Genomic DNA, 26973 nt, shown 5'->3' with positions numbered 1-26973 from the left:
TAGGTAGGTCAGTGTAGGTAGGTCACTACCGTCAGTGTAGGTAGGTCAGTGTAGGTAGGTCACTACCGTAAGTGTAGGTAGGTCAGTGTAGGTAGGTCACTGCCATCAGTGTAGGTAGGTCAGTGTAGGTAGGTCACTGCCATCAGTGTATGTAGGTCAGTGTAGGTAGGTCAGTGTAGGTAGGTCAGTGTAGGTAGGTCACTACCGTCAGTGTAGGTAGGTCAGTGTAGGTAGGTCACTGCCATCAGTGTAGGTAGGTCAGTGTAGGTAGGTCACTGCCATCAGTGTATGTAGGTCAGTGTAGGTAGGTCACTGCCATCAGTGTATGTAGGTCAGTGTAGGTAGGTCTCTACCATCAGTGTACGTAGGTCATTGTATGTAAATGTCAGTGTAGGTAGGTCACTACCGTCAGGGTAGGTAGGTCAGTGTAGGTAGGTCACTACCGTCAGTGTAGGTAGGTCAGTGTAGGTAGGTCAGTGTAGGTAGGTCACTACCGTCAGTGTAGGTAGGTCAGTGTAGGTAGGTCAGTGTAGGTAGGTCACTACCGTCAGTGTAGGTAGGTCAGTGTAGGTAGGTCAGTGTATGTAAATGTCAGTGTAGGTAGGTCAGTGTGGGTAGGTCACTACTGTCAGTGTGGGTAGGTCAGTGTAGGTAGGTCACTACCATCAATGAATGTAGGTCAGTGTAGGTAGGTCACTACCATCAGTTTAGGTAGGTCAGTGTAGGTAGGTCGGTGTAGGTAGGTCATTGTATGTAAATGTCAGTGTAGGTAGGTCACTACTGTCAGTGTAGGTAGGTCAGTGTAGGTAGGTCACTACCGTCAGTGTAGGTAGGTCAGTGTAGGTAGGTCACTACCGTAAGTGTAGGTAGGTCAGTGTAGGTAGGTCACTACCGTCAGTGTAGGTAGGTCAGTGTAGGTAGGTCAGTGTAGGTAGGTCACTACCGTCAGTGTAGGTAGGTCAGTGTAGGTAGGTCACTGCCATCAGTGTAGGTAGGTCAGTGTAGGTAGGTCACTACCGTCAGTGTAGGTAGGTCAGTGTAGGTAGGTTACTACCATCAGTGTAGGTAGGTCAGTGTAGGTAGGTCACTACCATCAGTGTAGGTAGGTCAGTGTAGGTAGGTCACTACCATCAGTGTATGTAGGTCAGTGTAGGTAGGTCACTACCATCAGTGTATGTAGGTCAGTGTAGGTAGGTCACTACCATCAGTGTAGGTAGGTCAGTGTAGGTAGGTCATTGTATGTAAATGTCAGTGTAGGTAGGTCAGTGTAGGAAGGTCACTACTGTCATTGTAGGTAGGTCAGTGTAGGTAGGTCACTACCATCAGTGTAGGTAGGTCTGTAGATGGTAGGTCACTACCGTCAGTGTAGGTAGGTCACTACCGTCAGTGTAGGTAGGTCAGTGTAGGTAGGTCATTGTATGTTAATGTCTGTGTAGGTAGGTCACTACTGTCATTGTAGGTAGGTCAGTGTAGGTAGGTCAGTGTAGGTAGGTCACTACCATCAGTGTAGGGAGGTCAGTGTAGGTAGGTCAGTGTAGGTAGGTCTCTACTTTCAGTGTAGGTAGGTCAGTGTAGGTAGGTCAGTGTAGGTAGATCATTGTATGTAAATGTCAGTGTAGGTAGGTCACTACCGTCAGTGTAGGTAGGTCAGTGTAGGTAGGTCAGTGTAGGTAGGTCACTACCGTCAGTGTAGGTAGGTCAGTGTAGGTAGGTCACTACCGTCAGTGTAGGTAGGTCAGTGTAGGTAGGTCACTGTATGTAAATGTCAGTGTAGGTAGGTCAGTGTAGGTAGGTCACTACCATCAGTGTAGGTAGGTCAGTGTAGGTAGGTCACTGCCATCAGTGTAGGTAGGTCAGTGTAGGTAGGTCACTACCATCAGTGTAGGTAGGTCAGTGTAGGTAGGTCACTGCCATCAGTGTATGTATGTCAGTGTAGGTAGGTCACTACCATCAGTGTAGGTAGGTCAGTGTAGGTAGGTCACTGCCATCAGTGTATGTATGTCAGTGTAGGTAGGTCAGTGTAGGTATGTCATTGTATGTAAATGTCAGTGTAGGTAGGTCACTACCGTCACTGTAGGTAGGTCAGTGTAGGTAGGTCACTACCGTCAGTGTAGGTAGGTCAGTGTAGGTAGGTCAGTGTAGGTAGGTCAGTGTAGGTAGGTCACTGCCATCGGTGTAGGTAGGTCAGTGTAGGTAGGTCAGTGTAGGTAGGTCATTGTATGTAAATGTCAGTGTAGGTAGGTCAGTGTAGGTAGGTCAGTGTAGGTAGGTCACTACTGTCAGTGTAGGTAGGCCAGTGTAGGTAGGTCACTACTGTCAGTGTAGGTAGGTCAGTGTAGGTAGGTCAGTGTAGGTAGGTCATTGTATGTAAATGTCAGTGTAGGTAGGTCAGTGTAGGTAGGTCAGTGTGGGTAGGTCACTACTGTTAGTGTAGGTAGACCAGTGTAGGTAGGTCACTACTGTCAGTGTAGGTAGGTCAGTGTAGGTAGGTCAGTGTAGGTAGGTCACTGCCATCAGTGTATGTAGGTCAGTGTAGGTAGGTCACTACCATCAGTTTAGGTAGGTCAGTGTAGGTAGGTCATTGTATGTAAATGTCAGTGTAGGTAGGTCACTACTGTCAGTGTAGGTAGGTCAGTGTAGGTAGGTCACTACCGTCAGTGTAGGTAGGTCCGTGTAGGTAGGTCAGTGTATGTAAATGTCAGTGTAGGTAGGTCAGTGTAGGTAGATCAGTGTAGGTAGGTCACTACTGTCAGTGTAGGTAGGTCACTGTATGTAAATGTCAGTGTAGGTAGGTCAGTGTAGGTAGGTCACTACCGTCAGTGTAGGTAGATCAGTGTAGGTAGGTCACTACCGTCAGTGTAGGTAGGTCAGTGTAGGGAGGTCATTGTATGTAAATGTCAGTGTAGGTAGGTCAGTGTAGGTAGGTCAGTGTAGGTAGGTCACTACCGTAAGTGTTTGTAGGTCAGTGTAGGTAGGTCACTACCGTAAGTTTAGGTAGGTCAGTGTAGGTAGGTCAGTGTAGGTAGGTCAGTGTAGGTAGGTCACTACCGTAAGTGTAGGTAGGTCAGTGTAGGTAGGTCAGTGTAGGTAGGTCATTGTATGTAAATGTCAGTGTAGGTAGGTCATTGTATGTAAATGTCAGTGTAGGTAGGTCAGTGTAGGTAGGTCAGTGTAGGTAGGTCAGTGTAGGTAGGTCACTGTATGTAAATGTCAGTGTATGTAGGTCAGTGTAGGTAGGTCACTACCGTCAGTGTAGGTAGGTCAGTGTAGGTAGGTCACTACCGTCAGTGTAGGTAGGTCAGTGTAGGTAGCCCACTACCGTCAGTGTAGGTAGGTCAGTGTAGGTAGGTCAGTGTAGGTAGGTCAGTGTAGGTAGGTCACTACCGTCAGTGTAGGTAGGTCAGTGTAGGTAGGTCACTACCATCAGTGTAGGTAGGTCAGTGTAGGTTGGTCATTGTATGTAAATGTCAGTGTAGGTAGGTTAGTGTAGGTAGGTCAGTCTAGGTAGGTCAGTGTAAATAGGTCACTACTGTCAGTGTAGGTAGGTCAGTGTAGGTAGGTCACTGTATGTAAATGTCATTGTAGGTAGGTCAGTGTAGGTAGGTCAATGTGGGTAGGTCACTACTGTCAGTGTAGGTAGGTCAGTGTAGGTAGGTCACTACTGTCAGTGTAGGTAGGTCAGTGTAGGTAGGTCAGTGTAGGTAGGTCACTACTGTCAGTGTAGGTAGGTCAGTGTAGGTAGGTCAGTGTAGGTAGGTCAGTGTAGGTAGGTCAGTGTGGGTAGGTCACTACTGTCAGTGTAGGTAGACCAGTGTACGTAGGTCAGTGTAGGTAGGTCACTGCCATCAGAGTATGTAGGTCAGTGTAGGTAGGTCACTACCATCAGTTTAGGTAGGTCAGTGTAGGTAGGTCACTACCGTCAGTGTAGGTAGGTCAGTGTAGGTAGGTCACTACCGTCAGTGTAGGTAGGTCAGTGTAGGTAGGTCATTGTATGTAAATGTCAGTGTAGGTAGGTCAGTGTAGGTAGGTCAGTGTAGGTAGGTCACTACCATCAGTTTAGGTAGGTCAGTGTAGGTAGGTCAGTGTAGGTAGGTCATTGTTTGTAAATGTCAGTGTAGGTAGGTCACTACCGTCAGTGTAGGTAGGTCAGTGTAGGTAGGTCACTACCGTCAGTGTAGGTAGGTCAGTGTAGGTAGGTCACTACTGTCAGTGTAGGTAGGTCAGTGTAGGTAGGTCACTGCCATCAGTGTAGGTAGGTCAGTGTAGGTAGGTCACTACTGTCAGTGTAGGTAGGTCAGTGTAGGTAGGTCACTACCATCAGTGTAGGTAGGTCAGTGTAGGTAGGTCACTACCGTCAGTGTAGGTAGGTCAGTGTAGGTAGGTCACTGCCATCAGTGTAGGTAGGTCAGTGTAGGTAGGTCACTACTGTCAGTGTAGGTAGGTCAGTGTAGGTAGGTCACTACCATCAGTGTAGGTAGGCCAGTGTAGGTAGGTCACTGTATGTAAATGTCATTTTAGGTAGATCAGTGTAGGTAGGTCACTGCCATCAGTGTATGTATGTCAATGTAGGTAGGTCAGTGTAGGTAGGTCAGTGTAGGTAGGTCACTACCATCAGTGTAGTTAGGTCAGTGTAGGTAGGTCAGTGTAGGTAGGTCACTACCGTCAGTGTAGGTTGGTCAGTGTAGGTAGGTCACTACCATCAGTGTAGGTAGGTCAGTGTAGGTAGGTCAGTGTAGGTAGGTCACTACCGTCAGTGTAGGTTGGTCAGTGTAGGTAGGTCACTACCATCAGTGTAGGTAGGTCAGTGTAGGTAAGTCACTACCATCAGTGTAGGTAGGTCAGTGTAGGTAGGTCAGTGTAGGTAGGTCACTACCGTCAGTGTAGGTAGGTCAGTGTAGGTAGGTCACTACCGTCAGTGTAGGTAGGTCAGTGTAGATAGGTCACTGCCGTCAGTGTAGGTAGGTCAGTGTAGGTAGGTCAGTGTAGGTAGGTCATTGTATGTAAATGTCAGTGTAGGTAGGTCACTACCGTCAGTGTAGGTAGGTCAGTGTAGGTAGGTCACTACCGTCAGTGTAGGTAGGTCACTGCCATCAGTGTAGGTAGGTCAGTGTAGGTAGGTCAGTGTAGGTAGGTCATTGTATGTAAATGTCAGTGTAGTTAGGTCACTACCGTCAGTGTAGGTAGGTCAGTGTAGGTAGGTCACTACCGTCAGTGTAGGTAGGTCACTGCCGTCAGTGTAGGTAGGTCAGTGTAGGTAGGTCACTACCGTCAGTGTAGGTAGGTCAGTGTAGGTAGGTCATTGTATGTAAATGTCAGTGTAGGTAGGTCAGTGTAGGTAGGTCACTACCGTCAGTGTAGGTAGGTCACTGCCGTCAGTGTAGGTAGGTCAGTGTAGGTAGGTCACTACCGTCAGTGTATGTAGGTCAGTGTAGGTAGGTCACTACCGTCAGTGTAGGTAGGTCACTACTGTCAGTGTAGGTAGGTCAGTGTAGGTAGGTCACTACCGTCAGTGTAGGTAGGTCACTTACCGTCAGTGTAGGTAGGTCAGTGTAGGTAGGTCACTACCGTCAGTGTAGGTAGGTCAGTGTAGGTAGGTCACTGCCATCAGTGTAGGTAGGTCAGTGTAGGTAGGTCACTGCCATCAGTGTATGTAGGTCAGTGTAGGTAGGTCACTGCCATCAGTGTATGTAGGTCACTGCCATCAGTGTATGTAGGTCAGTGTAGGTAGGTCTCTACCATCAGTGTACGTAGGTCATTGTATGTAAATGTCAGTGTAGGTAGGTCACTACCGTCAGTGTAGGTAGGTCAGTGTAGGTAGGTCACTACCGTCAGTGTAGGTAGGTCACTACAATCAGTGTAGGTAGGTCAGTGTAGGTAGGTCAGTGTAGGTAGGACATTGTATGTAAATGTCAGTGTAGGTAGGTCACTACCGTCAGTGTAGGTAGGCCAGTGTAGGTAGGTCATTGTATGTAAATGTCAGTGTAGGTAAGTCATTACTGTCATTGTAGGTAGGTCAGTGTAGGTTGGTCTGTAGATGGTAGGTCACTACCGTCAGGGTAGGTAGGTCAGTGTAGGTAGGTCACTACCGTCAGTGTAGGTAGGTCAGTGTAGGTAGGTCAGTGTAGGTAGGTCACTACCGTCAGTGTAGGTAGGTCAGTGTAGGTAGGTCAGTGTAGGTAGGTCACTACCGTCAGTGTAGGTAGGTCAGTGTATGTAAATGTCAGTGTAGGTAGGTCAGTGTGGGTAGGTCACTACTGTCAGTGTGGGTAGGTCAGTGTAGGTAGGTCAGTACCATCAATGAATGTAGGTCAGTGTAGGTAGGTCACTACCATCAGTTTAGGTAGGTCAGTGTAGGTAGGTCGGTGTAGGTAGGTCATTGTATGTAAATGTCAGTGTAGGTAGGTCACTACTGTCAGTGTAGGTAGGTCAGTGTAGGTAGGTCACTACCGTCAGTGTAGGTAGGTCAGTGTAGGTAGGTCACTACCGTAAGTGTAGGTAGGTCAGTGTAGGTAGGTCACTACCGTCAGTGTAGGTAGGTCAGTGTAGGTAGGTCACTACCATCAGTGTAGGTAGGTCAGTGTAGGTAGGTCATTACCATCAGTGTATGTAGGTCAGTGTAGGTAGGTCACTACCATCAGTGTAGGTAGGTCATTGTATGTAAATGTCAGTGTAGGTAGGTCAGTGTAGGAAGGTCACTACTGTCATTGTAGGTAGGTCAGTGTAGGTAGGTCACTACCATCAGTGTAGGTAGGTCTGTAGATGGTAGGTCACTACCGTCAGTGTAGGTAGGTCACTACCGTCAGTGTAGGTAGGTCAGTGTAGGTAGGTCATTGTATGTTAATGTCTGTGTAGGTAGGTCACTACTGTCATTGTAGGTAGGTCAGTGTAGGTAGGTCAGTGTAGGTAGGTCACTACCATCAGTGTAGGTAGGTCACTACCATCAGTGTAGGGAGGTCAGTGTAGGTAGGTCAGTGTAGGTAGGTCACTACCATCAGTGTAGGTAGGTCAGTGTAGGTAGGTCTCTACTTTCAGTGTAGGTAGGTCAGTGTAGGTAGATCATTGTATGTAAATGTCAGTGTAGGTAGGTCACTACCGTCAGTGTAGGTAGGTCAGTGTAGGTAGGTCAGTGTATGTAAATGTCAGTGTAGGTAGGTCAGTGTAGGTAGGTCACTACCATCAGTGTAGGTAGGTCAGTGTAGGTAGGTCACTGCCATCAGTGTAGGTAGGTCAGTGTAGGTAGGTCACTACCATCAGTGTAGGTAGGTCAGTGTAGGTAGGTCACTGCCATCAGTGTATGTATGTCAGTGTAGGTAGGTCACTACCGTCAGTGTAGGTAGGTCAGTGTAGGTAGGTCACTGCCATCAGTGTATGTATGTCAGTGTAGGTAGGTCAGTGTAGGTATGTCATTGTATGTAAATGTCAGTGTAGGTAGGTCACTACCGTCAGTGTAGGTAGGTCAGTGTAGGTAGGTCACTACCGTCAGTGTAGGTAGGTCAGTGTAGGTAGGTCAGTGTAGGTAGGTCAGTGTAGGTAGGTCACTGCCATCGGTGTAGGTAGGTCAGTGTAGGTAGGTCAGTGTAGGTAGGTCATTGTATGTAAATGTCAGTGTAGGTAGGTCAGTGTAGGTAGGTCAGTGTAGGTAGGTCACTACTGTCAGTGTAGGTAGGCCAGTGTAGGTAGGTCACTACTGTCAGTGTAGGTAGGTCAGTGTAGGTAGGTCAGTGTAGGTAGGTCATTGTATGTAAATGTCAGTGTAGGTAGGTCAGTGTAGGTAGGTCAGTGTGGGTAGGTCACTACTGTTAGTGTAGGTAGACCAGTGTAGGTAGGTCACTACTGTCAGTGTAGGTAGGTCAGTGTAGGTAGGTCAGTGTAGGTAGGTCACTGCCATCAGTGTATGTAGGTCAGTGTAGGTAGGTCATTGTATGTAAATGTCAGTGTAGGTAGGTCACTACTGTCAGTGTAGGTAGGTCAGTGTAGGTAGGTCACTACCGTCAGTGTAGGTAGGTCCGTGTAGGTAGGTCAGTGTATGTAAATGTCAGTGTAGGTAGATCAGTGTAGGTAGATCAGTGTAGGTAGGTCACTACTGTCAGTGTAGGTAGGTCACTGTATGTAAATGTCAGTGTAGGTAGGTCAGTGTAGGTAGGTCACTACCGTCAGTGTAGGTAGATCAGTGTAGGTAGGTCACTACCGTCAGTGTAGGTAGGTCCGTGTAGGTAGGTCAGTGTATGTAAATGTCAGTGTAGGTAGGTCAGTGTAGGTAGGTCACTACCGTAAGTGTTTGTAGGTCAGTGTAGGTAGGTCACTACCGTAAGTTTAGGTAGGTCAGTGTAGGTAGGTCAGTGTAGGTAGGTCAGTGTAGGTAGGTCACTACCGTAAGTGTAGGTAGGTCAGTGTAGGTAGGTCAGTGTAGGTAGGTCATTGTATGTAAATGTCAGTGTAGGTAGGTCACTGTATGTAAATGTCAGTGTAGGTATGTCAGTGTAGGTAGGTCAGTGTAGGTAGGTCACTGCCATCAGTTTAGGTAGGTCAGTGTAGGTAGGTCAGTGTAGGTAGGTCACTGTATGTAAATGTCAGTGTATGTAGGTCAGTGTAGGTAGGTCACTACCGTCAGTGTAGGTAGGTCAGTGTAGGTAGGTCACTACCGTCAGTGTAGGTAGGTCAGTGTAGGTAGCCCACTACCGTCAGTGTAGGTAGGTCAGTGTAGGTAGGTCAGTGTAGGTAGGTCACTACCGTCAGTGTAGGTAGGTCAGTGTAGGTAGGTCAGTGTAGGTAGGTCAGTGTAGGTAGGTCAGTGTAAATAGGTCACTACTGTCAGTGTAGGTAGGTCAGTGTAGGTAGGTCACTGTATGTAAATGTCATTGTAGGTAGGTCAGTGTAGGTAGGTCAATGTGGGTAGGTCACTACTGTCAGTGTAGGTAGGTCAGTGTAGGTAGGTCACTACTGTCAGTGTAGGTAGGTCAGTGTAGGTAGGTCAGTGTAGGTAGGTCACTACTGTCAGTGTAGGTAGGTCAGTGTAGGTAGGTCACTACTGTCAGTGTAGGTAGGTCAGTGTAGGTAGGTCAGTGTAGGTAGGTCAGTGTGGGTAGGTCACTACTGTCAGTGTAGGTAGACCAGTGTAGGTAGGTCAGTGTAGGTAGGTCACTGCCATCAGAGTATGTAGGTCAGTGTAGGTAGGTCACTACCATCAGTTTAGGTAGGTCAGTGTAGGTAGGTCAGTGTAGGTAGGTCACTACCGTCAGTGTAGGTAGGTCAGTGTAGGTAGGTCATTGTATGTAAATGTCAGTGTAGGTAGGTCAGTGTAGGTAGGTCAGTGTAGGTAGGTCACTACCGTCAGTGTAGGTAGGTCAGTGTAGGTAGGTCAGTGTAGGTAGGTCACTACCGTCAGTGTAGGTAGGTCATTGTATGTAAATGTCAGTGTAGGTAGGTCAGTGTAGGTAGGTCAGTGTAGGTAGGTCACTACCATCAGTGTAGGTAGGTCAGTGTAGGTAGGTCATTGTATGTAAATGTCAGTGTAGGTAGGTCACTACCGTCAGTGTAGGTAGGTCAGTGTAGGTAGGTCACTACCGTAAGTGTAGGTAGGTCAGTGTAGGTAGGTCACTACCGTCAGTGTAGGTAGGTCAGTGTAGGTAGGTCACTGCCATCAGTGTAGGTAGGTCAGTGTAGGTAGGTCACTACTGTCAGTGTAGGTAGGTCAGTGTAAGTAGGTCACTACCATCAGTGTAGGTAGGTCAGTGTAGGTAGGTCACTACCGTCAGTGTAGGTAGGTCAGTGTAGGTAGGTCACTGCCATCAGTGTAGGTAGGTCAGTGTAGGTAGGTCACTACTGTCAGTGTAGGTAGGTCAGTGTAGGTAGGTCACTACCATCAGTGTAGGTAGGTCAGTGTAGGTAGGTCACTACCGTCAGTGTAGGTAGGCCAGTGTAGGTAGGTCACTGTATGTAAATGTCATTGTAGGTAGGTCAGTGTAGGTAGGTCACTGCCATCAGTGTATGTAGGTCAGTGTAGGTAGGTCACTACCGTCAGTGTAGGTAGGTCAGTGTAGGTAGGTCACTACCGTAAGTGTAGGTAGGTCACTGTATGTAAATGTCATTTTAGGTAGATCAGTGTAGGTAGGTCACTGCCATCAGTGTATGTATGTCAATGTAGGTAGGTCAGTGTAGGTAGGTCAGTGTAGGTAGGTCACTACCATCAGTGTAGTTAGGTCAGTGTAGGTAGGTCAGTGTAGGTAGGTCACTACCGTCAGTGTAGGTTGGTCAGTGTAGGTAGGTCACTACCATCAGTGTAGGTAGGTCAGTGTAGGTAGGTCAGTGTAGGTAGGTCACTACCGTCAGTGTAGGTTGGTCAGTGTAGGTAGGTCACTACCATCAGTGTAGGTAGGTCAGTGTAGGTAAGTCACTACCATCAGTGTAGGTAGGTCAGTGTAGGTAGGTCACTACCGTCAGTGTAGGTAGGTCAGTGTAGGTAGGTCACTACCGTCAGTGTAGGTAGGTCACTGCCGTCAGTGTAGGTAGGTCAGTGTAGGTAGGTCAGTGTAGGTAGGTCATTGTATGTAAATGTCAGTGTAGGTAGGTCACTACCGTCAGTGTAGGTAGGTCAGTGTAGGTAGGTCACTACCGTCAGTGTAGGTAGGTCAGTGTAGGTAGGTCACTGCCATCAGTGTAGGTAGGTCAGTGTAGGTAGGTCACTACCATCAGTGTAGGTAGGTCAGTGTAGGTAGGTCATTGTATGTAAATGTCAGTGTAGGTAGGTCACTACCGTCAGTGTAGGTAGGTCAGTGTAGGTAGGTCACTACCGTCAGTGTAGGTAGGTCACTGCCGTCAGTGTAGGTAGGTCAGTGTAGGTAGGTCACTACCGTCAGTGTAGGTAGGTCAGTGTAGGTAGGTCATTGTATGTAAATGTCAGTGTAGGTAGGTCACTACCGTCAGTGTATGTAGGTCAGTGTAGGTAGGTCACTACCGTCAGTGTAGGTAGGTCACTACTGTCAGTGTAGGTAGGTCAGTGTAGGTAGGTCACTACCGTCAGTGTAGGTAGGTCACTTACCGTCAGTGTAGGTAGGTCAGTGTAGGTTTGTCAGTGTAGGTAGGTCACTACCGCCAGTGTATGTAGATCAGTGTAGGTAGGTCACTACCGTCAGTGTAGGTAGGTCAGTGTAGGTAGGTCATTGTATGTAAATGTCAGTGTAGGTAGGTCACTACCGTCAGTGTAGGTAGGTCAGTGTAGGTAGGTCATTGTATGTAAATGTCAGTGTAGGTAGGTCAGTGTAGGTAGGTCACTTACCGTCAGTGTAGGTAGGTCAGTGTAGGTAGGTCAGTGTAGGTAGGTCAGTGTAGGTAGGTCACTACCATCAGTGTAGGTAGGTCAGTGTAGGTAGGTCACTACCGCCAGTGTAGGTAGGTCAGTGTAGGTAGGTCACTATCGTCAGTGTAGGTAGGTCAGTGTAGGTAGGTCATTGTATGTAAATGTCAGTGTAGGTAGGTCACTACCGTCAGTGTAGGTAGGTCAGTGTAGGAAGGTCATTGTAGGTAAATGTCAATGTAGGTAGGTCACTACCGTCAGTGTAGGTAGGTCAGTGTAGGTAGGTCACTACCATCAGTGTAGGTAGGTCATTGTATGTAAATGTCAGTGTAGGTAGGTCACTACCGTAAGTGTAGGTAGGTCAGTGTAGGTAGGTCACTACCGTCAGTGTAGGTAGGTCAGTGTAGGTAGGTCAGTGTAGGTAGGTCACTACCGTCAGTGTAGGTAGGTCAGTGTAGGTAGGTCAGTGTAGGTAGGTCATTGTATGTAAATGTCAGTGTAGGTAGGTCAGTGTAGGTAGGTCAGTGTAGGTAGGTCACTACCATCAGTTTAGGTAGGTCAGTGTAGGTAGGTCAGTGTAGGTAGGTCATTGTTTGTAAATGTCAGTGTAGGTAGGTCAGTGTAGGTAGGTCACTACCGTCAGTGTAGGTAGGTCAGTGTAGGTAGGTCACTACCATAAGTGTAGGTAGGTCAGTGTAGGTAGGTCACTACCGTCAGTGTAGGTAGGTCAGTGTAGGTAGGTCACTACTGTCAGTGTAGGTAGGTCAGTGTAGGTAGGTCACTGCCATCAGTGTAGGTAGGTCAGTGTAGGTAGGTCACTACCGTCAGTGTAGGTAGGTCAGTGTAGGTAGGTCACTGCCATCAGTGTAGGTAGGTCAGTGTAGGTAGGTCACTACCATCAGTGTAGGTAGGTCAGTGTAGGTAGGTCACTACCGTCAGTGTAGGTAGGCCAGTGTAGGTAGGTCACTGTATGTAAATGTCATTGTAGGTAGGTCAGTGTAGGTAGGTCATTGTATGTAAATGTCAGTGTAGGTAGGTCAGTGTAGGTAGGTCAGTGTAGGTAGGTCACTGCCATCAGTGTATGTAGGTCAGTGTAGGTAGGTCACTACCGTCAGTGTAGGTAGGTCAGTGTAGGTAGGTCAGTGTAGGTAGGTCAGTGTAGGTAGGTCACTACCGTCAGTGTAGGTTGGTCAGTGTAGGTAGGTCACTACCATCAGTGTAGGTAGGTCAGTGTAGGTATGTCAGTGTAGGTAGGTCACTACCGTCAGTGTAGGTTGGTCAGTGTAGGTATGTCACTACCATCAGTGTAGGTAGGTCAGTGTAGGTAGGTCAGTGTAGGTAGGTCACTACCGTCAGTGTAGGTTGGTCAGTGTAGGTAGGTCACTACCATCAGTGTAGGTAGGTCAGTGTAGGTAGGTCAGTGTAGGTAGGTCACTACCGTCAGTGTAGGTTGGTCAGTGTAGGTATGTCACTACCATCAGTGTAGGTAGGTCAGTGTAGGTAGGTCATTGTATGTAAATGTCAGTGTAGGTAGGTCACTACCGTCAGTGTATGTAGGTCAGTGTAGGTAGGTCACTACCGTCAGTGTAGGTAGGTCACTACTGTCAGTGTAGGTAGGTCAGTGTAGGTAGGTCACTACCGTCAGTGTAGGTAGGTCAGTGTAGGTAGGTCATTGTATGTAAATGTCAGTGTAGGTAGGTCACTACCGTCAGTGTAGGTTTGTCAGTGTAGGTAGGTCACTACCGCCAGTGTATGTAGATCAGTGTAGGTAGGTCACTACCATCAGTGTAGGTAGGTCAGTGTAGGTAGGTCATTGTATGTAAATGTCAGTGTAGGTAGGTCACTACCGTCAGTGTAGGTAGGTCAGTGTAGGTAGGTCATTGTATGTAAATGTCAGTGTAGGTAGGTCAGTGTAGGTAGGTCACTTACCGTCAGTGTAGGTAGGTCAGTGTAGGTAGGTCAGTGTAGGTAGGTCACTACCATCAGTGTAGGTAGGTCAGTGTAGGTAGGTCACTATCGTCAGTGTAGGTAGGTCAGTGTAGGTAGGTCATTGTATGTAAATGTCAGTGTAGGTAGGTCACTACCGTCAGTGTAGGTAGGTCAGTGTAGGAAGGTCATTGTAGGTAAATGTCAGTGTAGGTAGGTCACTACCGTCAGTGTAGGTAGGACAGTGTAGGTAGGTCACTACCGTCAGTGTAGGTAGGTCAGTGTAGGTAGGTCAGTGTAGGTAGGTCACTACCGTCAGTGTAGGTAGGTCAGTATAGGTAGGTCACTACCGTCAGTGTAGGTAGGTCAGTGTAGTTAGGTCAGTGTAGGTAGGTCACTACCGTCAGTGTAGGTAGGTCAGTGTAGGAAGGTCATTGTAGGTAAATGTCAGTGTAGGTAGGTCACTACCGTCAGTGTAGGTAGGACAGTGTAGGTAGGTCACTACCGTCAGTGTAGGTAGGTCAGTGTAGGTAGGTCAGTGTAGGTAGGTCACTACCGTCAGTGTAGGTAGGTCAGTATAGGTAGGTCACTACCGTCAGTGTAGGTAGGTCAGTGTAGTTAGGTCAGTGTAGGTAGGTCACGGCCTGCGTCACGTGTACACCCCCCCCCCCCCCGTTTCCTGCCTTGGACTTGTCTTTTTGCCACCTAGCAACGCCCCTTCATTAATGATAGACATTATTATTAATGTGACTTTTCACATGTAGCAATAACTCTCGGTGGAGCTGCTGGTGTAAAGCGGTCCTGTCCTCTTGTCTCTTTACCCCTCTTAAATTGTTCAATCCCCTTGACACAACTGTAGTGCAGTGTTGTAATGATATGAGTATTGACTTTAACCCACAATATACACTTATGTTTATATTTACCTCTACCTGGGTGTCTGTAGCTCCACCTGCAGGAGAAATAACAACACTGCACACAAACTTCAGTAATAACCAAAAATAACTTCTTTCTTTGAATAAATAGTATCTTTATATAAAAGGTTATTACAATGACTACACTATCACACCAACGTAGTGCCACAGTATAGTAAACAGTTATAACAGTCTGAGTAACATACACAAATATACTTAACTATATGTATATATCTATATTTATACCAGGGAGCTCCCCCTGCTCTAAACTGTAAAGTCACTATCCTCGGTAACTAAGTGCAGGGCCCTGCAGTAAAAGAGATCGTCTTTGTCACGGACCTGGCCGGGACGGAGGCTGTTGGAGAGGACTGTATGCAAGCCTGTTGCCCACCGATTATGGGCCCTAGCATTTGGGGGAATGGTGCTCTCTGTGAGCTGTATGCCTGGGGACCCTGGGGTTGATGTTACTATGGATTCAGCTCCATGTCCCCCCAAAACACACAGACTCTGGAACCCTTTATATGCCATATTAGAATGGTGACTGATTTACACCATTGGGACTCGTACTGTTAAATGCTAATGTCATCAATTCTGCTATAATGTGTTTAGTGTGGCTCTAAGAGTCTTTTCACCCATTGTTGTTTATGTTAATTGAGAGAGCTGATCACATTAGCCACCAGCACTGGCTAATAGACGAATGGTCTAGGCTGAGGAGGGGGGAGATTGTTGTTTGTATTGTTAATTGTAATTAGCGCCAGCTATTGTGTTATATTAATGTGTGAAGCTCGGTGCCTACAAGTCTGTCATCTGGTCTGGGTACATTTTGTAGTAAATTAGCTCATGTTAATTAGGTTAGCTTTGAGTCATCCCTGCTGTATAAAGGTCTGTGAAATCTCAAAATAAAAGTCAGTTCTGATGTACTCCAAGACTGGTGTTGTCTAGTTCTTGGGGTTTCTATGGCCAGATCCATTGGACTCGTGTTCCAGAACTTAGGAAGCGGTATATGACGGAAGCACTCAAGCGGAGTGTGGGGCGTTCCGTGACATTGGTGGCAAGCAGCGGGAAAGCTTCCTGAAGTCTGAAGTCTGGGACATCCAAACCTCCAACTGGATCCAAGATCAGCATAGCAGACTTCAGTCACCCCAACGGAGATATGGACCTGGCATCAGAATTCCCGGGGCTGCTGCGGATCATCCTTTCAACGTACACCAGGACTGTGTCTGAGGATGAATACCTGGAGCTCAGGCAGCTGATTCGGGTGGAGCTCTGGATTGCAGCCCTCCGTCTCGCTGGTATAAAACAGGGCAAGTGCTTTCCAACCCAAGAGCAACGGGCCAGTGACCAACGGGCATTGCGGATGGCATTCCTGGGAGAGCAGCCCCAGGAGCAATGGGTGACTGAGTTGGACAGGTTGGTCCAGCAGGAGATAGAGCTGGACAATCGATATCGAGCTCTGCAATGGCACGCAGAGGAGGGATATTTAGGGGAGACAACAGAATGCTCTCCGGAGGGATATGACTTTGGCGGCCCTGGATTGCTGTGGGAGAACCTTACAGATCTTTTTATGTTTGGCGATGAGGGGGAACCTGACCTTGAGGACATGAGAGACTATAGAGAGTCTATGCTCGGTCTTGCAGGGGTCTCAGAGCTCAAACCTGATCTGGACCATTTGCTAAGGAAGGAACAGCATCTGGAAAGGGCATACAGGAAACTGCTAGAACAAGTTCAGCAGCATGCCAGAGGATCGGCAGTGGAAAATCCGGAGATTGCCGTCCCCAAACCTGAAGTGCTGACAAAAGGGCAGAGCTCTGCTAACCTCTGTCCAGAAATAATAGCATCTTCTGGGTTCCATGGACAGGAGATGGTGAACCTCTATTCCCAGACATCAGTTGCAGAGACATGGGATTTGATAGACTTTTCTGCTGAGGAAGAACAACCTGATGAGCCTCCAGCAGAAGAGCTGCTATCAGGGCCAAAGTTCACTGTGTTCTGCCCAGCACCAACAGTGGCTTCGGCCTTCCTGAGAGAAGAGGTAGTCGGCCTTTCTCCCACAACACTGACAGGGACATGTGATTTTCTGCCAGCAGCATCTATGGAGTTAAAACAAACTTCTCCAGCTGAAGATCTGGTAACTGAACAGAGGGTCCAAGACCTCTGTCCCACACTTTTACCACTTCCAGAGACTGGGGATTTAATAGACATTTCTGTAGAGGAGGAACCACCTAGCAAACCCCCAGCAGAAGTGCTGGCAACCGGACAGAGGGTCCAAGACCTCTGCCCCACACCTGCAGCAATTGTGGAGGCTCAGGGTGAGAAGATGGCAATCACTTCCCAGCAGCAGATACAGGGGGAGAAGGGAGAGGAGGTGTGTGTTGTCCCTCCCCAACAGTTGGCCAGGGTGGAGGAAGTGGGCTTTCCTCCCCAGCAAAGATCCGTGTACCTGGGAGACAGTACCATCGACATGTCGTCCCAGCAGCCAGATGAGGGAATGGAAAAGGAAGCAGCCGGCTCACCTCCCCAATTTCAGCTACACAGTTTGGGAGGGGAGGAAGCCAGCTGCCTGCCCCAACAGTTAGCTGGAGCAGAGGATGCGGAGTCCCCAGCAGAAGTGCTGGCAACAGGGCAGAGTGCTACCAACCTCTGCCCAGCACCAGCAACAACTACAGAGTTCCAGGGAGGCGGGGCAGTCGGCCTCCCTCTCCAACAATTAGCCGGAACAGATGGTGTGGAGTTTCCAGCAGAAGGGCTGGCAACAGGGCCGAGGACTGCTGGACTCTGCCCTCAACTAACAGAGGATGGATTTCCTGTGAAGGTGGATGGGACTTCAGTCTCCACCTGTATACCCCAGGGATGCTGGGCAGTGGGCCCCGATCCCCAACAGCATGACAGAGAGGTTGGCTGGGTGAGTGATACTCTGTTTGGAATAATTTATTTGGGGTACTGTGTGGGTACAGGCAGTAGAGGACTGGAGCTGTTTACTAACTTCGGAGTCAACCCGTCTGGGGTCTCCTCCTGTGTTAGTCTCCTGCCGAAAGGGGAGAAATGTCACGGACCTGGCCGGGACGGAGGCTGTTGGAGAGGACTGTATGCAAGCCTGTTGCCCACCGATTATGGGCCCTAGCATTTGGGGGAATGGTGCTCTGTGTGAGCTGTATGCCTGGGGACCCTGGGGTTGGTGTTACTTTGGATTCAGCTCCATGTCCCCCCAAAACACACAGACTCTGGAACCCTTTATATGCCATATTAGAATGGTGACTGATTTATACCGTTGGGACTCGTACTGTTAAATGCTAATGTCATCAATTCTGCTATAATGTGTTTAGTGTGGCTCTAAGAGTCTTTTCACCCATTGTTGTTTATGTTAATTGAGAGAGCTGATCACATTAGCCACCAGCACTGGCTAATAGACGAATGGTCTGGGCTGAGGAGGGGGGAGATTGTTGTTTGTATTGTTAGTTGTAATTAGCTCCAGCTATTGTGTTTATATTAATGTGTGAAGCTCGGTGCCTACAAGTCTGTCATCTGGTCTGGGTACATTTTGTAGTAAATTAGCTCATGTTAATTAGGTTAGCTTTGAGTCATCCCTGCTGTATAAAGGTCTGTGAAATCTCAAAATAAAAGTCAGTTCTGATGTACTCCAAGACTGGTGTTGTCTAGTTCTTGGGGTTTCTATGGCCAGATCCATTGGACTCGTGTTCCAGAACTTAGGAAGCGGTATATGACGGAAGCACTCAAGCGGAGTGTGGGGCGTTCCGTGACAGTCTTGACGTTTTCAGTCTTCGCTAGCTTATGAATTTGTAATTGTAATCCACAAAAGGGGTTCCTCTTGGGTGTTGCGCAGAGTAAGGTAATACACTAAAGCAGTTATAATCCAGAAGACTGGTTAAGTGTTCTTACACGAAGGAGACAAACATCTAGCATCCGTTCTTGAATACTGAAGTCTATGCAGATGTATGGTTCTCCAACTTAACTTGTTCCGTGGGACTATCAGTCCCAGCAACACTCTGTAACAGTTCTAAGTGTGTGTAGTATTTAAACAAACTTCTGGGTGTTAACCCTCTCACCACACGGGATCCAGGCAGATGGATGCCTCTGTTTCAACAGTTCTCGGTGTGTACGGAACCACCGCCACGCCATCACACTGCTCCGTTCAGTAACGACCAGGAGTCCTCGGTTACCTCCTCCACCTGGTCTCCGGAACGATCACTTCTGCTGCTCCAGCACACTGTGATATGATGACAGGATCCCTGCTGCTGCTCCGCTCCCTCACAAAGTAGGCCGCAACCCTGTGGGACACACACACCCACAGAGCTCTGCAGGCAGCCCACGCGTCCCAGGAACAAGAGACCTAAGATGGCTGCTCCCAGCCCTTTTATATCCTCCCACAATGCAGTTCAGTTCTTCTCTTGTCCAGGAGCATTGTGGGTAGGTCATGGTTATTGTTCAGAAGTAAACAATCACTTCCATGTCACTTCTCTTAAGCATGAAACATAAAAGTGTTGTACCTTTTCAATTGTCCACAAGATGGCACTATAGCAACTTATGTCCTGTATAACACACATATGGCTAAAAACAAAAGTTATCAGCACTACACACATATAACATATAATAAGAGAACATTTAACATACAGTATGACTCTATGATATCTGAGAACAGGGGTCATAAAAAGAACACCATAAACCAGCTCTGGGATTCTCTGGAAGAGCGATCTGACAAAAGCCTCTTCTCTGGCCATTTAGTAGTATAATTTATGGACTGTGTAGAATATCACTTCAAAGGTTTCAACTGAAGTGGGAATGGAACAGGAACTTCTCCATCATAAATAACAGCGGGTGAGTTACAGCTGACCTATCTTCTAGACATGTGCACAGCCAAAAAATTTGTTCGTTTTCGTTTCATTCGTTTATTTTTTTTTTCGTTTTTCAGGTCATTCGTTATGATCGCAATTCGTAAATTTGTACATTCGTTCATTCGTACATTCGTACATTCGTTCATTTGTACATTCGTTCATTCGTACATTCGTGAATTCGTACATTCGTACATTCGTTCATTTGTACATTCGTACATTCGTGAATTCGTACATTCGTATATTCGTACATTCGTGAATTCGTACATTCGTACATTCGTACATTCGTACATTCGTGAATTCGTACATTCATACATTCGTGAATTCGTACATTCGTACATTCGTGAATTCGTAAATTTTTAAATTCGTACATTCGTACATTCGTGAATTCGTACATTCGTACATTCGTGAATTCCTACATTCGTAAATTTTTAAATTCGTACATTTGTAAATTCGAAATTTGAAAATCCAAAAACCTGAAAATTGGAAAATCTGAAATAGTAACTAACTATTAAATTATAGGTATTGTAATTTCCTTTCAAAGTTGGCTGTCAGTGAACGTAACAAATACGAATTTATCCGAAGTTACGAATTATCCGAAATAACAAATGCTGCATCTAAACAAATGGAACGGAACCAATTAATAATAAATAATAATAATAAAAAGTTTTTTTTATTATTATTGTTATTTATTATTATTAATTCATTACGTTCGTTTGGATACGGCATTCGTTATTTCGGATCATTCGTAACCTTCAGATAAATTTGTATGTGTTACGTTCACTAACTTTGAAAGGAAATTACAATACTTATAATTTAATAGTTACTAGTAATAGTAGTTAAGGTATTATTAGTTCATTATTATTTCAGATTTCCAAATTTCTGAATTTACAAATTTACTAATTTACTAATTTACTAATGTAGGAATGTACGAATTTACAAATGTACGAACGAAATGAATTGCACATGCCTACTATCTTCCTCCTGACACCACTACACTCAGGGTGACCCAGAAACCTTACAGGGGTTAGAACATTCCTCTACAATCTCTATGATGGAAGGTCACCCCTTCCTCCTGACACCACTCTGCTCAGGGTGACCCAGAACCCTTCCAGGGACAGATCATTTTTCTACTGTGACAGACCTAGCCGGGAGAGAGACTTTTGGAGGGGACTGAATGCTAGCCTCTTGCCGATCGATCGTGGGCCCTGGCATTTTGGGGAATGGTGCTCTTTGTGAGCTGTATGCCTGGGGACCCTTGAGGTGGTATTACTGTGGATTCGGGTCCTGGTCCCCCAGGACACACAGACTCTGGGGACCCTGGATTTGCCATATTAGAAATAGTGGCTGATTCATAATGCTGGGACAAATACTGTTAGGAGATGCTGATGTCAATTCCAGCCACCTGTCTGTCTGTTGCCTGCTAGAATGTGTATTGTAAATAAGTCTCTAGTATGGGATCTAAGAGTCATTAGATCCCCATTGTTGTTTGTGTTAATTAACTCTGCTATTGTGATAATGCTGATTGGATTCTCTGAGCTACAAGACGGCCAGTCTGGCCTAAAGGTCATGTCTGAGTCATCTAGACTGTCTAAAGGGATTAGTTAATTAGCTCATGTTAATTAGGTTTCTGGTCACAGGTGTATGTTCAGAGTAATATGAGCAGGAGGTATACACCTCCTCTTTTACTGTATAAAAGAGCCTGTATTTTTCAATAAAAGAGATTCCTGGTTGAACTTACATACAGCCTGCCTGGTGTTTGTTCTGAGCTACACAACTGGATTAGAATGGCACATAGCTGTAGTTCTAGTCCCGGAGCATCAGATGACCAAACCATCAGATGTTGTGATCTGCAATCTGATTCTATAGCAGCAGAGGAGTGTCGGGAGAGTGGAACCGAGCGAGCAGGGGGCTCACTACATCTACAATCTCTGTGATGGAAGGTCACCCCTTCCTCCCGACACCATTCAGCTCAGGATGACCCAGAACCATTTCAGGGGCAGATCATTCCTCTACAATCTCTGTGATGGAAGGTCACCCCTTCCTCCTGACACTGCTCTGTGCAGAGTGATCCAAAACCCTTCCAGGGTGATGTGGAAATATGAGGCCTACAATGATTTTCAATTACATTAATGATAGACATTATTATTAATGTGACTTTTCACATATAACATGTGTTTATATGTTCTCTTATGTTATATAAGAGAACATTTAACATACAGTATGACTTTATGATATCTGAGAACAGGGGTCATAAAAAGAACATCATAAACCAGCTCTGGGATTCTCTGGAAGAGTGATCTGACAAAAGCCTCTTCTCTGGCTATTTGGTAGTATAATTTATGGACTTCGTAGAATGTCACTTTAAATGGTTCAACTGAAGTTGGAATGGAACAGGAAATACTTGATCATAAGTAACAGCTGGTGACTTTAAGCTTACCTAACTAAGATTTCTGTCATAGTCTAAAGCCTAGTACACACTACAATTTTTTTCGTGCTATTCTATTCACTTCTCTAGGAAATCTTAGATGTGCGACTTCCAAAGGCTACCCTTTTGTCTTTTGGAGGCTCTCCCTTACTGCCTAGGCCACAGCACCGGTCCGCTCTCCTCCGACTGCCTGGGTCACTGTTTCCAGATGAAGGCCGTTGTCCCAAGACACCGACTCCTCCCACACACAGGCTATTTATCACCTTTCCCAGCATCCTGTTCTCTCCTTTCTGCCAGGTTTGAACTTGTAGTCCACAACAATCAGTCCCTTGTGTGGGTCCGGGCTACTTGGACTACGTGTCCCAAGATCCTCTGCTTTTCTTTGAGCTCTCACTCACTCTGCTTTCAGGATGTGACAAAACAGAGTCTAGGCTGAGCACTAGGGAAACCGCCTCACTGTGGTAAATTCTGTAAGTGTCCCCTGACAATGCAGGCAATTTAGCCAGCTGCTCGCTACATCCTCCCCCCACTTGAAATCTTTGGTCCTCCAAAGAGATATGAACTCAACAAAGTACTATTCACCAGTAGTTAAAAAGAAAAAGAAGATATCCCCCGTGGGGTTTTAAAGCAGCAAAAAATTATGAAAATAATAAGCTGTTACTTAAAAAGATTTTTTATTTTGTAGGACTTAACCGTGATGGTTAAAATAAGAGCTATGCTACAGGAGATAACACAAATGAAGCTGGCACAAGTTTATACAATGTTCTAGCACTATAATAGGGTAATAATAAACCTGACGCGTTTCGACCCCGTTGGGTCATCTTCAGAGGATTGAGGCGCTGTAACAAAATTTATGTATTAAAGTTCATGGATGTAACCATAAAAATGTAGTATAATATATATATGTTTAACAGTATAATTACCAATCACATTGTGTTTGAGCAGTTTCTCCTGAGCTTGTAATTCTCCGACGTCTCCCCCACCGGGTCCCGACAGGGGCCCCCGGCTGTCCACCACATCAGCAGGGGGAAGAGGGGGGCTAATCGTCCATGCGTGTCTTACAAGGAGTCACACCAAGTGGATATTTCCCAAAACTGGGGAGGGGCTTGGGGGCAAGCGAGCGAGACCTGCAGTCAAAGCATCAAATAACAGACAACTGTACCATCAGTGCATTATGTTTAGCACGGATAGAAATATATGTATCATTATCACTTTTTATAAAAGGATAACTCTGTGTATAATTTATTTATTATTTGGTTTTATGTTGTCTGTACTTATTGGGGTCAGCGATATGTGGATATTCCCATAATGGTGATGGTAAGAGAAGGGGGGGGGGTTAACAAGGGTAGATATGACTACATGTAGATATCAATATATCAGAGTATGTAATGTAATAAGTAAATAGTGGTATCTGTATGTTGGCCGTGAAATAAGTGACAAAGTAGAGTGAGGATATAGGAATGTAAAGAAAGAGGCGAATGTGGGGAGAACATGTGAGGAAAGAAGGGGACGGGCAGACTGGTGGGGATAGAAGGGAAGGGAAAAAAAAAAAAAACTGAAGGAAAGGAAAGGGATGGGAAAGAAAAAACGGGAAGGAGGAGGGATGGTTGAGGGGGGGAAAGGGAAAAAAGATTAGGGAGTAGAGGAAAAAAGATTAAGAAGAAAAGATCCAGAGGAAAAAAGGAGACAGATTAGTGAAGTGTGAGGATAGTGCAGGTGGGGTGATACATGTGAGTGGAAGGGAAGCATGAGGGTGGGGAAATGGGAAGGTGCAGTGCAAGGTGCCAAATAGAACAATCAAAATGCAATGAAAGCAAAAACGTCAGCAAAAAAAATTAATCCAACCGTGTGTATGTGAGAGATGGGTGTGTGTGATAGTGTACTAGCGAGAATGCATAGGTGCTGAAAAAGGGGTGATGAGGTGTCAAGAAAGGAAGGAACTGGGACAGAGGTGAGACAGAGAAACACACAAGATTAAGTGCCATAAAAGTGAACATATATTGAGGGTAAGTAAAATCAGATATAAATGGTTCAAAATGGTGTAACTAGTCACAGTAGGAAGGAATGACGTGAAAGGGACCCACGATACAGGGTATGTCACGTCAGGTCCAACCCATCAATGTGTTCAAATACTAGTAATTACCTGTCTCCAGAGTTTAGGTCAGTTGGTCAGTCTGATGGAACGGTAGGGACTAAATGAAAATCCCCCAATCTACCTAGTCATTATAAATAGAGTGCTGGCCGCTGATTGGATGCCTAATTAGGCTGCAGGTGCACGCAGGCTGTCCCCACCCCTCCTCCTCCAGCAGGGATTAGCACTCCACATGTGGCTCCCCCGGCGTTCAGGAAGATGGATATCCCGGCACGGCCGTCACATCCGCCGTAATTGCGTGACGTCGTGACATCACGTGCACGCACGCAGCATCGCGTGCCCGCAACACCACGGCGTCCGGATGTGATCCGGAACGCCGCTGGCAGGAAATGATACACCCGAGGGTGCAGAAAGGAGGCACGGACCCTTTAATTGTGCCCCCCCTCTTTTCCTGCCAGGAAGAGACGCAACGACGAAGCCCCCATCCCCAGGACGGGTCCACGGTCCATGGAACCCACATCGGGCTCCGGAAGGGGGAGAGGAGGGGGAACGACATACTGCAGACAATATGTGAAAGGATTATAAAAAACCTATAGATTGCATTCTAGTGTGCAAGGGTCTAGAAAGCTGTGGGTGGTTGGAATGCATTCGAGGCAGCCGTGGGCTGCCTCCATTAGGTTTAACAAAAAGCGTACATGTGATGCTCCAAATAATAGGGGTTGTCATTACAGCAGAATGAAAATACTAGCCAATGTATTGTAGACATGTTAAGTGCGCCTGAGGGGGCACACTAAAGTGTCCAGTATTATGATAGATTAGTGAAAAGTTAGTAATAAAGCTGACACACAAATTATAACATCATCAACCATAACTCAGACTTAACAGGCATTTATATACTTCTGGATTTTTTTGGAACCATTTATATACATTTTCAGTTAGCTCATAATCAGTTTGCTTACAGGTCAGGGCTATGGCCATTGCCCACCCAGTAGTGTCAGAGGATAGGCCAAGATCACCCCCTACCCAATGGATAGTAGTGGGGTCTAGCATGGGGTTCTGTCTATGAATATTGGGAATCAGTTCATCAGAGATTTCTGCTAGAATGTCATAAGTGAGTCTCTTTCTTTCTCGTTTATCTTCCGTCTCAGTCTCTCTTCCATCTCAAGATCTCTTCGGACATAGGAATGGAGTTTATGTCCAAATTCCCAGCACCAATGGAATGATGGGGTTCCAATGAAGGACGAGCAGAATTGAACTAACCTACGGGAAGAGCTGCAACTTCAGTATTGTCAGGTGGGTGTACGTGAGCTTCACAAGATTCCTCATCTGATAGTGGGACTCCAACTTCACAAGTCCAGTCTGGTTCTGGTAGTATTAGGTCTATGTCATTGAAGCTGATCAAAACTCCAAAACCCCTTCAGTTGAAGGACTACTGTTTTCAGTCTTGACTTCTCTAACCCTTTCGGGTAGAGACAAAATCTCCACACCTGGACTTGAAGAGCTCTCCCTTCCTCCTTCAGTGGTGCAGAATAAGTTTCTTGTGTTAGGGACCATAACCAGTAAGGCACTATCTCTTCATCTTCACTGTTCTCATCTTCCACCATTGGAAGTGGTCTTGGGCGCCGTCGGCGCAGCAAGGTTTACGTGGGTCTACTTGAGCAGTGTTGGAGAGTGGAAGCAGATGCCAAATCTTCAAAGGGCCTGCTTTTGCTTCTGGGCAAATTTGATACAATTCAGGAAGCTGCTTGCAGATAATATATGGTTAAGGTCGCCAATGATCTGCTAGCTTATGCCTCCCAGGTGCCCCTACGTTTCTCAACAACACACGATCCCCGGGCTGAAGATCCTGCACCTTCACTTTTAAGTCAAAATTCTTTTTATTTCTTTGTGCTTGGGTAGTAGTATTCTCTACTGCCTTCTCATAAGCTTGTTTCAGGTTTTTCTGTAGTGTATCCACAAATCCCTTACTTTTACAATTGCTCCACAGACGTTGTGTATTACCTTACATGACGTTGTAAGTTGTTGTATGATGGCCTCACTATCAGACCCCTGAGACAACATTTCAATAAACACCATCACTTTGTAGAAGAGGGTTGTCTGGAATAGAGTTGTAACTATAATATGTTATGTTAAAAACTGTTGCTATAATTAAAGTAAGGCAAAAAAAATGACTAGAACAGGGATAATAAAAATAACAGAACTGTATAATTGCCTTATTGGTTATGAGATAAAAGAAAGATAAATCATAAAAGTATGGATTTTTGAAAATGGATAAGATAACTCATTTTCATAATATCATAACCAAATGTGGCTAAGTATGGAAAAAACAAATTTAAGGCCATATGCAAAAGACCCAGTAAGAGTTGGTGGACTCATTCAGTAAGTAGAAAGAAAAATCTGAGTATAAAGTATTCTTCAATCCATAGAATCATCAGGGACCAGGTCAGGCGATCGATAGCGGCCTCTTTTGTGCGAACTCGGATGCTCATTTCTCCCTGGCAGCGTAAATGATTTGTTTGAGGAAGACGATGTCGATCTTCATCGTGTGGTTCTTGATTTTTTGTCGGATTCAACAGATGTATGTCTTGGAGAGTTGTTTGGAGGTCATTTGCAGAACGACATGTAAATTTGGAGCCATGGAATGCGAAACGCACCGAGAAGGTAAAGCACCATTGATATGTCATGTGATTGCGTTGTAATACTTGTAGTAAGGGTTTTAAAGCCCTTCTTTTGTTGATTGCACATTGGGACAAATCTGCAAAAAGCTGGTAGTTATGTCCTTGGAAGGTGAGAGTTTCTTTATTCCTTGCTGCAGATAGCAGTTGTTCTTTTGTCCTGTAGAAATGAAACTTGGCAATGATATCACGAGGTGGACGGTCAGATTTCTTGGGTGTTAGGGCTCTATGAAGCCTGTCCATTTCCAGTCGCTCCACTGGGAAAGCTGGTTGTAGTTCCCAGAAAAGTGCTGTTATTGTGGCTTGTAAGTCAATTCGAGTTTCAGGAATACCTCTAATGCGCAGACTGGAGCATCAGGCATGGTTTTTATAGTCCTCCAGTCTCGTCCCTAATATTGCATTTTCTTCCTTGAGGTTGTCAATTTCAGTAGAACAATTCACGTTCTAATTTATGATGTCATCTACTCTGGTTTCAAGTGTGGACCCAGCTCTCTTATCTCCTTGGTAAGGCTGGTGGTAATGTGGTCAGAAGTGCGTTTCCATGCTTTTTGAAGCATGTTTTCAATTTTCTTCAACATAACTGGTGAAGCTATTTCATCCTGAGGTGAATCCTCCAAATTCTCATAATATAATTCTGAATCATATGATGAAGTCTGTGAGGTGATATTTGTCTTTAAATTCATATAGGCGCAGCTGGAGGTTCCTGAGGCAGACTACAGTGGCGTCATTTTAGATGTGCTATGAGGCGGCGCCGTTTTATTGGTTTTAGGCTTCATATTCCGTCTAGGACCACTGGGTATA

The sequence above is a fragment of the Aquarana catesbeiana genome, linkage group LG01 (genome assembly GCF_042186555.1).
Source record: "Aquarana catesbeiana isolate 2022-GZ linkage group LG01, ASM4218655v1, whole genome shotgun sequence".
NCBI lineage: Eukaryota > Metazoa > Chordata > Amphibia > Anura > Ranidae > Aquarana > Aquarana catesbeiana.
The sequence above is the reverse complement of the archived record's forward strand: the minus strand, read 5'-3'. Positions refer to the sequence as shown.